This window comes from Hibiscus syriacus, unplaced genomic scaffold, assembly GCF_006381635.1.
Source record: "Hibiscus syriacus cultivar Baekdansim isolate YM2019G1 unplaced genomic scaffold, ASM638163v2 tig00111278_pilon, whole genome shotgun sequence".
Taxonomy (NCBI): Eukaryota; Viridiplantae; Streptophyta; class Magnoliopsida; order Malvales; family Malvaceae; genus Hibiscus; species Hibiscus syriacus.
The window spans coordinates 215,194-227,487 of NW_024063045.1; the positions used below are offsets into that span (position 1 = coordinate 215,194).

The following is a 12,294-nucleotide window of genomic DNA, read 5'->3' on the forward strand; positions in this document are numbered from 1 at the left end:
AATTTTAATGTCTACATTATTATATGATCACTATGTATACTGTTATCTTTTAACACCAACATAGATATTTTTTAATAATTAAGCTTGTAACATTGTCCAAAGCCCAAACATATGTTTATCGGCTCATTTGAAGTAACACATGTCTACCGTCTATGATGGAGTCATTGTCGCCCTCATTTTTAGATGAGATACTTTAGTTAGAGTTACCTATTGTCGAGTCGGTTATTTTGTTGATGAATTAAAGTGATTATGATTTGTGAATGAAACACATTGGATTGAGAGGGTCGTCTTAAAAAAAAGTGATTATTTTGTTGATGAATTTAATCGGTCAATAGATTAGATATCAGTGATTAATTCAGAGAAAAAGTGATTATGATTTGAATTATAATTTTAATAATTTTAACAAAAGATTTCAACATGATCACCGTTGTATTTTAATAATGCTTGATATAATTTTACAATTCTTTTAATTATTTTTCAAGTTTTTCATAATTTTTAAACTTTCAAATAATTTTATAGTTTTCAAAATAAATTTTAAGTATATCATGTTTTTATGTATATTTATGAAGGTTGTATATTTTTACGATTCGTCTCTTGCAGATGTGATAGATAATTTAAGATGGAATCACTTTAATGTCTCCTTTGCTTGCAATGTTAGGTTTGACATAGAATGAGTGGTGAATCAGGCATCAAGAAAAAGTGAAGTAATAAGAAATCTACGAATTTAGAATACATTTTGCGATGATTCTCACTCAATCACAGTTTGGGTATTTTTGATGTACGATCAAAATTAGTCAAAAAAAATTAATCGATGAACTTTCTTGATTCGATAACTTAGTCAAAAAACAAGGATTTCCCCTAATGAATATTTTCTCATTTCTACTGTTAATCTCAACTTTTGATTTCTCCTCATCCAACGATCCTAAAAAAGTTTTAAAATTTTTAGTTTTACGTTAGGTATAAGTGGATCCTAACCCTTATTATTATTTTTAATTAGTAGATTTAACAATATATTAACATAATGACAAAAAAAAACTTATGTACTAATTCAAAATAAGGTAATAAATTAGAGATTGATAAGGAATATTTTAAAATTTATGAACCAATTTAAAATGTGAAGTCATGATTTAATTTAATACTCATGTTTTTATGTATATATATGTTGTATATGTTCATGTAATAGATAATTTAAGATGGAATCACTTTAGTGTCTCCTCTGTTTGCAATGTTAGGTTATGCATAGAATCAATGATGAATTAGGCATTAAGAAAAAAAGTAAGAGAAGAGGTAATAAGAAAGCTACCAGGATTAATTTTCGTCAGCGCATGTGCAGTTACATTTTGTTCCCTTCTAACAAGCTTCAAACGGACCTCTTAATCTTCATGAATAAAACGTAAAATCTTTGTTCACGAGTACGTGCCCTTGTAAATTGCAGTAGAAAGTTACTGAATCACCTGAACTATCTCGAAATTATCAACTTCTATCTCCAACTTTTGAAAGCCCAATCTTCTTGTATGTTTAAGGATTTCATGACGTGCCCAAAGTTCTGCTACTGGGACTGAATAACTACTTAGACTCTTAGAAAATCCAAAAATCCATTTACCATTTTCAACTCTAATGACACCGCCTGCTTATGCATCGTGATTGCTTCCGTGCACAGCTCCATCAGAATTCGCTTTTTACCAACCAAGGCTCAGTCTTTTTAGTTGGTAGAGTTAACACCATATTACCAGAATGATCAAAATGAAATGAAACCGGTAGTTTGAAGACTGTTATAAAAAAATTTAAAGTTTCTGAAGGTAATGAGTTCAACTCTCATGATGGAATCACTTTAATGTCTCCTTTGCTTCTTTTTTTTGAAAGATGGAGGAAAAAGAGTATACCTTGAGGTGGGAAAGAACTAATACACATAAAAATGAAACAACACCCAGATCATACCCACGTCCTACCACAAACCCCAGTCCAACACATAATAAGACTAAACACAGACAACCAACAAGAAGAAAGAGAACGCACTTAGAAATACACACAAACATCAAACCCATTGAAATGAACCATAGCATCAGAAACAAACCCGCAACAACACCCTGAGCTTGACCGATGGCACAACACTTGAAAGAGGAAACTCACTTGCAGAAGGCTCGGACACGGACCGGAACAAGATACTAGGGAACGACTACTACTCGAAAACAACCAGCTGGTCCAAACAAGAAACCTCACAACTTTAGAATCCAAAAGTAAAATGAGCACCCATCTCACACACAACCACTTCCAAGTAGCTCCACGCCGAACACCCAACAAACCAATATGGGCACAATGAATAAACAGTCTCCTTTGCTTGCAATGTTAGGTTAGGCATAGGGATTGTTATATATTGCAAGAAGTGGTTGGCAATGAGTACTGCAACTTTTTTTGTTTGATAGGAAAAGAAAGAAGGAATGTGGATTCAACATGAAATCCATGAGCACACCTTGTGGTGGAGACCGGCCTTGTGGGAATATTGCTCTGCATGTTGGAGGTCGACATCTGGCATGGAAGCGGGTTATGGTTGCACCGATTGTGATAAGTTTTTTCATACATCTTGTCTTGATCAGCTCAAACCTGATGATAGCTTTAAACATTTCACTCATTTTCATCCCACAAAGCCTGTTGATTTGAAGCAGCAGGAAGATGATGAAGTTGTCTGCGCCATTTGTAAACGCCTCTGCTCTTCTTCTTCTTCTTCCACCAACGGGTGCATGGAATGCAAGTTTTTCATTCATAAATCTTGCCTCACCACCGTTCCACCAGAGCTCATCAATCATCTCATCCATCCATGCACTCTCGCACTCACCAAAGTTCGTTCTACACCTTTTCCCCTTTGTGCTAGATGTGATTCAAATTGTTTCAACAAAGACTTCTTCTGCGATCCATGTGGTTTCTACCTGAATGTCTATTGTGCCCTAGATTCTATTGCAGAATCTGAAGTAGCCAAAGAGATCCAACATTTCACCCACCCACATCCACTTTCACCCACCCACATCCACTTTCACCCATCCAAAACCATCAACAATATGGAAACGAACCTCGCTGTGCAGCATGTTTACAATCTTGTTTACCTCCAACACCAACTTTCAGGTGCACCAAATCATCATCATGCACCCACTTCTTTTTACACAGATCGTGCGCTGTTAATTTTCCTCATCAACCTCGCCTTCATCACCATCCCTCTAATCCCAAACACCAACTCACCATTACATACCTGAGATTCCGTACCCCAACTTGCGGTGCATGCTGCTGGAGCATTCATCCATCCCTCTTTGCATACACTTGTTCGGCTGATAAGTGTAAGTTTACCCTTCACTTGGATTGTGCTAAGCTCTCAACCTCTATTCATTGCAAGGACCATCCACACCTTCTCACTTTCCTTGAGAAAACACCCGGTTTTCTTTGCCATCGTTGCGGTCTGAATTGTACCACCTTCGTGCTCCGATGCGTGCCGTGTAATTTCAACATTCATCTGCAGTGTCTTCCATCAGCACCCAAAACAATAACCCATAAATCCCACCTCCATCCTTTAGTCCTTACCAAGTCTCCTTTTGACTATGAGTTGAACTCAGTCGAAGATGCTTATAATTCCGACGATGAATTCTATTGTGACGCTTGCGAGGAGAAGAGATTCAAGAACGATTCAGTTTATTATTGTACTGAATGCAAATTCATTGCAGAACAAAAGTGCGTTTTTTCAGAGGTAAGTTTACCTTCTTAAAGAATATTTTGTTTAATTTTATTAGCCACAATTTGCACAAATATTCACTTTGACCCTTATTTTTTTTAAAATAATATAATCTCAGTCATTTTAAGTTTTGATTAAAATACTTCTTGTAAGAAGGAAATTGTTAGTCAACACATAATATTGACGTGATATTTTTATATGTGCTTAATTGTTGACATGACACATGTCCAATTATTACTATGGGTGACATAATCACTTTGGATGATATGACATCGCCATGTCAGCAATTAAGCATATGTAAAAATATCAAATCACTAACATATGTTTATCGTTAGTCATCTATCAATTTCCTTCCAATAAAGGGTATTTTGATTCAAAAATTGAAATGATAAAGGCTAAAATGAACATTGGTACAAACATCATAATTAATTTTGTTATTATGCCATTTTATTACTAATCAAACTTCGTAAACTAACAATTAGATTTTGATTAGGTGTGGCCATTAATTTTGAACAGCAAGACTAGCATCCCCATCAATGATGGTGACGATGATGGCGGTGAAATAAATAAGATTATATACAAGCTTGAAGAATTAGAAAAAAGAAAAATAAATTAGAAGAAAAGAAAAATGAAGTAGAAAAAAGTTTGGCAAGTGTGACGGAAGTGTTGCGGAATACGACTATCAGATAGAGCAAAATCGCAACTGATAATTTGAGAAAATAAACATGAAGATAAAGAAGACACAAATTTTACATGGAAAACCCCTAAATAATATAGGGTAAAAACCACGGGCAACAGGTAGAAGAATTTCACTATGAGAAAATAGGAATTACAACTTCTCTCGATCTACCAAGGAGAAAACAATGATAATTCTCTCTTGATAAAAAGGAGAAAACAACTATCAAGAAACTCTCTAAATTCTCTAGTATTGGGAGAAAGCTAGAATGATTTGGGATTGTTTTGAAGCTAAATGGGTTAGGGTATTTATAGTTGAAGCTTAAGGACTAATCTTGTAAATAACTTAAAGTACAATGACTAAATTGTGATTTTACCATTATCCAAATTCAACTAAAAACCAACCACTTTTCGGTTCCCCATTTTTAATTCATTTGATTCATTTGGTGCATTGCACTTTCGGTGCAAAGTCCACCATTCAACAATCTCCCACTTGAAGATTTGATTGGAACGATCATATCTTCACACCATTCTTTCTACCTTATACCTTCATGTTGCTTATGTTTCTATCAGGCCACAAGAGGATCGACACCAAGTAAATTTATCACCATTGATCGCTTTTGTCATGAAATCTGTTATGTTGTCTTTGGTATGGATCTTCTGCATATCTACCGTCCATTCTTCCACCTTTTCACGAATAAAATGGTACTGAACTCGTATGTGCTTTGTCCTTGAATGAAATTTTAGATTCCTTGCTAGTTGCAAGGCGCTTTGACTGTCACAAAACTGAGAGACATACTCTTGATTGTGCCCGAGCTCCTCCAATAGCATCTTCAACCAAATTGCTTCTTTACTGGCTCGTGTAGCTGCTACATATTCTGTCTCTGTTTTGGATGTAGCCACAACTGACTGTAATTTTGAAACCTAGCTTACAGCTCCACCAGCAATTTTGAACACATATCCTGTAATAGATTTGTTTTTATCCAAATCCCCTGCATAGTCAGAATTAACATACCCATTGATAAGTAAATTTGATCCTCCGTAACATAATGCAAAATTTGAGGTCCCTTGGATGTATCTCAGGATCCTCTTTACTGTATTCCAATGCTCTTTGTCTGGATTCACCATGTACCGACTAACCACTCCCACTGCTTGTGCAATGTCTGATCTTGTACATATCATAGTGAACATTAAACTTCCCACTGCTGATGCATACGGTACTCGAGACATCTCCATCCTCTCTTCTTCACTGTTAGGACTCATACTAGAGGATAATTTGAAGTTAATAGGAAGAGGGGTAGAAATTGACTTACAATCTTGCATGTTGAATCTTGACAAGATCTTCTTCAAATAATTCTTTTGTGAAAGCCAAATCTTCATATTACTTCTGTCTCGGTGAATTTGCATCCCTAGAATCTTGTTTGTTGATCCCAAGTCCTTTATTTCAAATTCCCTAGCCAGTTGTGCCTTCATTTTTTCGATATAATCTTTGTTGGGTCCTGCAACCAACATGTCATCCACATACAATAGCAATATAACAAAATCGTTATCACCAAACCTCTTTAAATAAGCACAAGGGTCTGTATTAAGTCAGTTGTATCCAAGGCGCATAATGAATGAATGAAATCTCTTATACCAATACCTCGGCGCCTGCTTTAAACTGTACAGAGATTTGTTCAACCTGCAAACCAAGTTCTTCTTTTCATCTTCTTCAAAACCTTTAGGTTGGAGCATATAAATCTCTTCTTCAAGATTTCTATGAAGAAAAGCTCTTTTAACATCTAGTTGCTCTAGATGTAAATTCAATGTAGCACACATTGCCAAGACTACTCAAACTTTTGTTAGTCGAACCACATGAGAAAAGATTTCATTGAAATCAATACTTTTTTTGAGCATATCCTTTGACCACCAGTCTTACACGATACCTTTCAACTTGATCGTCACCATTTCTCTTGATTTTGAAGACCCATTTGTTACCAATTGGCTTCCTTCCTTGTGGTAGTGGCACAAGGTCCCATGTATTATTTTTATGAAAGGCTTCAATTTCTTCTTGCATCGTCATCATCCAAAGTAAAGCATCTGAGTTGTTTATTGCCTCCTGGTATGTTGATGGCTCACCGCCCTCTGTTAAAAGGCATTATGCAATATTTCCTTCTATAACATAATCTAAATGCCAATTGGGATGTCTTCTCACATGATCTGATTGACAAGTTGTTGGAGCTTCAGAACTCTCTGGTTCTTGTTCATCATGTGTTGGTTCTACTTCAGAAGAATCTCCTTGTTCAAACTCCTTTTCCACATGTATCTGTGTAGTCTCTGACTTTTCAGTGCTACTATCTTCTTATTTCCTTTTAGTTTATCTTTTACAAAGATAACCTCCCTACTAATGATCATTTTGCAGGCAACGGGATCCCACAAGTGATACCCCTTTACACCATCAACATACCCCAAGAATTTACATTTCCTGGATTTTGGATTCAGCTTTGAAATTTCTTGGGAGTTGTACATCACGTACACGATACTTCCAAATACATGGAGGTTTGAATAATTAGCTAGTTTACCAGTCCACATCTCCATTGGTGTCTTCAGCTCTATTGCAGTTGATGGAGTTCGATTCACCAAATAACATGCGGTATTGACTGCTTCCACCCAAAATGATTTTTCTAGGTCTGCAGCCCTCAACATTGCTCTTGTTCTTTCTAACAAGGTTATGTCCATCCGCTCTGCCACTACATTTTGTTGAGGAGTGTTCGCCACTGTGAATTCTCTTTTGATGCCTTCTTTCCTGCAAAAGTCATCAAATTCTTCACTTGTGTATTCTCCTCCATTATCCGTTCTGAAACACTTGATTTTTTTCCAGAATCAAGTTCCACATGTGTTTTGAAGTTTTTAAAAGTTGAAAAGACATCTGACTTCTTCTTAATAGGGTACACCCAACATCTCTTGGAGTAGTCATCAATAAATGTGACAAAGTATTTTGCTCCTCCTAGGGATGTAACTGGTGCTTGCCATACGTCAGAATGAACCAATTCTAGAACACTTTTGCCTCTAGAATTTGATGTGTTAAATTTCAACCGGTGTTGCTTACTTGTTATGCAATGTTCACACAAAGTAAGTGATACATTTGTTAAGCCTGGAAGTACCTTTTGCTCCACAAGGACTTTCATTCCTTGTTCTGACATGTGTCCAAGTTTCTGATGACATAGCATTGCAGAATCTGAACTACATGAGGCAACTGAGGCTTCTGCTTCTAGCAAAGTCTCTCCCTTCAACATGTACAAGTTTGCTACTATATTTTCACCTTTCATCACCATAAGCGCTCCACGGAACACCTTCATGATTCCTTTATGTGTTTCAATCTTGCTTTCATTATTATGAAACAATCCGTAGGATAATAAATTTTTCTTCAGGCCTTTCACGTGCCGCACATCTCGAGCAACTTTAATTGTTCTATCATACATCTTCAATTTGATGGTTCCAACGCCAACGATCTCTAAGGCATGATCATTGCAACTATACACAGATCCTCCTGAGACAGGTTCATATTAATGGAACCATTCTCTTCTTGAGGTCATGTGATATGTTGCTCCCGAATCAATGAGTCATATATCTGCAAATCGTTTTCTACCTTCCACGGTGGTTGACGCTTCACAGCATAGAGCATCTTCATCATCTGAAGTGTTTGCGGTATTGCCTTATGGATTGGAGTTTTTATTTAAACTCCAACAATCCTTCTTCAAGTGATCCTTCTTTCCACAGTTGTATCACTTTAAATTCTTCTTGCTTCTCGACTTCGATCTACCATATTTGTGACTTCTACTTTGGCCACGTTCTGTTGATCTCCCTCTCATTGTTATCAACGCTTCTGCTTGTTGCATATTTACTTGTCTGTCTTCCTTGTTCTTGCGCCAATTTTCTTCTTGTAGAACAACAGCTGCAACGTCATCGAAGACTAAACTGGTGACATTACTGTTTGTCAAGTTGATGATGAGTTGATCATACGAATCAGGTAGACTTTGAAGTAGAAGTTCAGCACGTTCTTGTTCTCCTATTGTACATCTTAAGGATGTAAGCTAAGAAAATAACTTGTTCAGTGTGTTTAAATGCTCCGTCACTGAAGTAGATTTTGGCATACGGAGAGTGTACAATTTCCTCTTAAGGAAAATTTTATTGTGCAGCGATGTGGCCTCGTACAGTTTGGTGAGATGATCTCATATCTCCTTAGTTGTCTTCTTCTCCACGATGCTTGACAATACTTCATCTGCTAATGCTAGATGAAAGTTTGCCATAGCATTCCCGACCATTTCGATCCATTTGTTGTCATCTGTGAAATCTACCGGCCTTTCACTGATAGCTGCTAGACAACCGTCTTTCCTCAGGATGACCTTCATCTTCAATTTCTACAATGAGAAATTTCTCCCATTGAACTTTTCAATATCAAATTTTGTTGCAATAGCTTCTATTACGGATAGCTCCCACTATTTCACTATCGTGAATAGTTCTCTAGAACCTTCAAAGAATGTGTATTACCTTCTTTCTTTCTTATGTTGGAGGATCCACCTTTTGATGGCAACCAAAAAGACAATAAGTAGATATTACACACTCAGATCGGGCTCTTGATACCAATTGTTACGGAATACGGCTATCAGATAGAGCAAAATTGCAACTGATAATTTGAGAAAATAAAAATGAAGATAAATAAGACACAAATTTTACGTGGAAACCCCCTAAATAATATAAGGTAAAAACCACGGGCAACGGTAGAAGAATTTCACTATGAGAAAATAGGAATTACAACTTTTCTTGATCTACCAATGAGAAAACAATGATAATTCTCTCTTGATAAAAAGGAGAAAACAACTCTCAAGAAACTCTCTAAATTCTCTAATATTGGGAGAAAGCTAGAATGATTTGGGATGGTTTTGAATCTAAATGGGTATGGTATTTATTGTTGAAGCTTAAGGACTAATCTTATAAATACCTTAAAGTACAATGACTAAATTGTGATTTTACCATTGTCCAAATTCAACTAAAAACCAACCACTTTTTGGTGCCCATTTTTAATTCATTTGATTCATTTGGTGCATTGCACTTTCGGTGCAAATTCCACCATTCAACAGGAAGAGATAAAGGAAACCGAAAATAGATTTAACAGACTTGTCAGATTGAATTCTATTAGTTGAGTTGTATGTTGTAATTTTTAATTATATGTATTTATTTATTGTGACTAAAATTGTGTTTTACTTGTAATACTTTCAAATTTTGAAATAAAAATATGTTATCTCTATTTTTTTATAACAAATATGTGTTATCCCATTAATTTTTGATGTTAGGAATTTGCAAATAAAAGAATAATCAAAATGAAATCAACATAAAATAAAATATATGTAAGAGATGATATTTAACGTGATTCAACTTTGTTTACCTCTATGAAAGAGAATAAAAATCCACTATAATTATAGAGATCACGAATTATATAAATATATAATATCTCATATATCCTAAAATTTGGTATTTAGACCAAAATCTAGAGTATCTCATTATTCCAAAATCTTAAAAATCATCTCTACAACATAAACCTTAAAAATTATAGAGATATAGAAAAAGTTTTCATCCCTCCAAAATAATTATATCTCGTAATTTTGAAAGTTAAACATATTTTCTTTATAGAACCAAATACTTAGTCACCATTTCTATCGGATGATCCTACCCATGCCAAAACTTGTGGTGCATGTTGTTGGGGCGCCATTGATTCATCCCTCTTTGCATATAGTTGTTCAGCTGATCAGTGTGAGTTTAGCCTTCACTTGGATTGTGCTAAGCTGTTGCCTAGTTTTGATTGCAATGGCCATCCACACCCTCTCACCCTTTCTCACCCTCTCTCACCCTCTCACAGGTACAGTTGTTCACGTGTCATTTTAAAAAGGTTTAAGAATTCTCATAGGTCATGTTACATTATAATAAGTTTCATTTTATGTAAATAGCGTATTAATTTAAGTTTGATCTTGTGTTAGTTTTAAACCTTAAATCATAAATTTGATTATAATATCTTTATATATATATATCAATGGTTAATTTGATTATGTATCTTAATGATATTTTGTACTTACTTAGATTATACTAAAGATAATTATTGTTAATATATAATTGTCCTTATATGATATAATTACTCTAATATTTGTATATATGATCACTTTATCCCTATTCATTTTCTTTTTGGAGCATTTGACTTCCAAAGTTTTAATTTTTTATCAAAGCAATTTATGTTGAATGAAAACCGTTAGTTAACTAACGGTCAACACATGTCGATGACGTGATATTTTCACGTGCGTTCAATTGTTGATACGACACGTGATATGCCATCGTTTTGGATGGCGTGACATTTCCACATGATGTGTTTAAGTTTAAGAAAAAAGAAGTGTCAACATTTTAAATTATTCAATTATTTACTTTAAAATACTTCTAAACTAGATTCGGTATGTATGTCATTCAGTATTTTTTTTTATCTTTCCCTATTATTATAATAATATTTTTGATCTTTCCATATTTATTTTTTATGTAAACTCTAATCATATTTGTACTTAAATAAGTACTTCTCATTTTCTTAAAATATAATTTATTTCAAATAATCAGAGATAAATGTGAAGACATTAATTGACTAGAACTGTGTGTTTTACCTAGCTTGAGTATGAAGTCAGTATGCTTGACAAATAAGTCACATGACAATATTAACAATTTAACGAATACATAAAATATTAATTTTTTCAAATAAAACTTAAAAGTCTTGGGGCCCACTTCACCTCCTCTAAGTCCAACTCTCATCACGTATAAATATTCAAGGCTTCATTTATCCTTCAACTTCATTTACTTCTCCTAAAAACCGTACCTTTTTCCTTGACATGGCAGTAATTCGTGAGCGACGCCAAATTAATCTAAGCTTCCGCCTTCCGCTACTTGACGTTTCCGATCGCCTCCCTTGTTTCCCCCTCCCCCTCCCTCCATCAGCCACCACAAAAGCTGTTACTATCCCCGAAGTGGAGCTGGAGAGACAGGGAGTACTCGGCCACGGGAACGGCGGCACCGTATATAAAGTCCAACAGAAACGGACTTCAAAGATATATGCACTGAAAGTTGTTTACGGAGACGGCGACTTGAATGCACGTGAACAAGTTTGCAGAGAGATGGAAATTCTAAGAAAGACTGATTCGCCTCACGTGGTTGGTTGCTACGAAACGTACGTGAAGCCATGTGGGGACGTGGAGATATTGATGGAGTACATGGACGCAAGATCTTTGGATACTGTTGTTCGTAACAAGGGGAGTTTGTTGGAGCTGGAAGTTACCGATATATCGAGGCAGATTGTAAAAGGATTGAGTTACTTGCATGGCCATAACATTACTCATCGAGACCTCAAGCCTCCAATCTATTGGTGAACAAGAAGACGCAAGTTAAGATCGCGATTTCGGAGTCAGCAAGATTATGTCCGGAATGCAGGAATCTTGCAATTCCCACGTCGGAACCTGCGCTTACATGAGTCCGGAACGGTTCGACCCGAGCGCTAATGAAGGTGGATACGATGGATTCCTCAGCAATATTTGGAGTTTAGGGCTTACATTGATGGAGCTTTTCGTGGGTCACTATCCTTATCTTCCGGCAGGTCAAAAACCCAACTGGACTACATTGATGCTTGCCATATGCTTCGGCGAACCGCCTGTTGCTTCCGATGAGTTCAAGAACTTCATGGAGTGTTGCTTGCAGATGGAGCCTAGTAAGAGGTGGACCGCTTCTCAGCTTTTGGAGCATCCGTTTTTGTTCAAGTATCCGGCATCCGATAATTGAACCGACCTGACGGCAAACAGATCGTGAGTTTGAGATTCTTTTGTATAGACAAGAAACAAAACTGG

The 12,294-nt window shown here is 35.9% G+C and overlaps 1 pseudogene; it reads left to right on the forward strand.

The window, feature by feature from the left end:
* The first annotated feature begins 11,289 nt into the window (after nt 1-11,289).
* Nucleotides 11,290-12,229, forward strand: LOC120157895 (annotated as a pseudogene).
* Nucleotides 12,230-12,294: the final 65 nt, after the last annotated feature.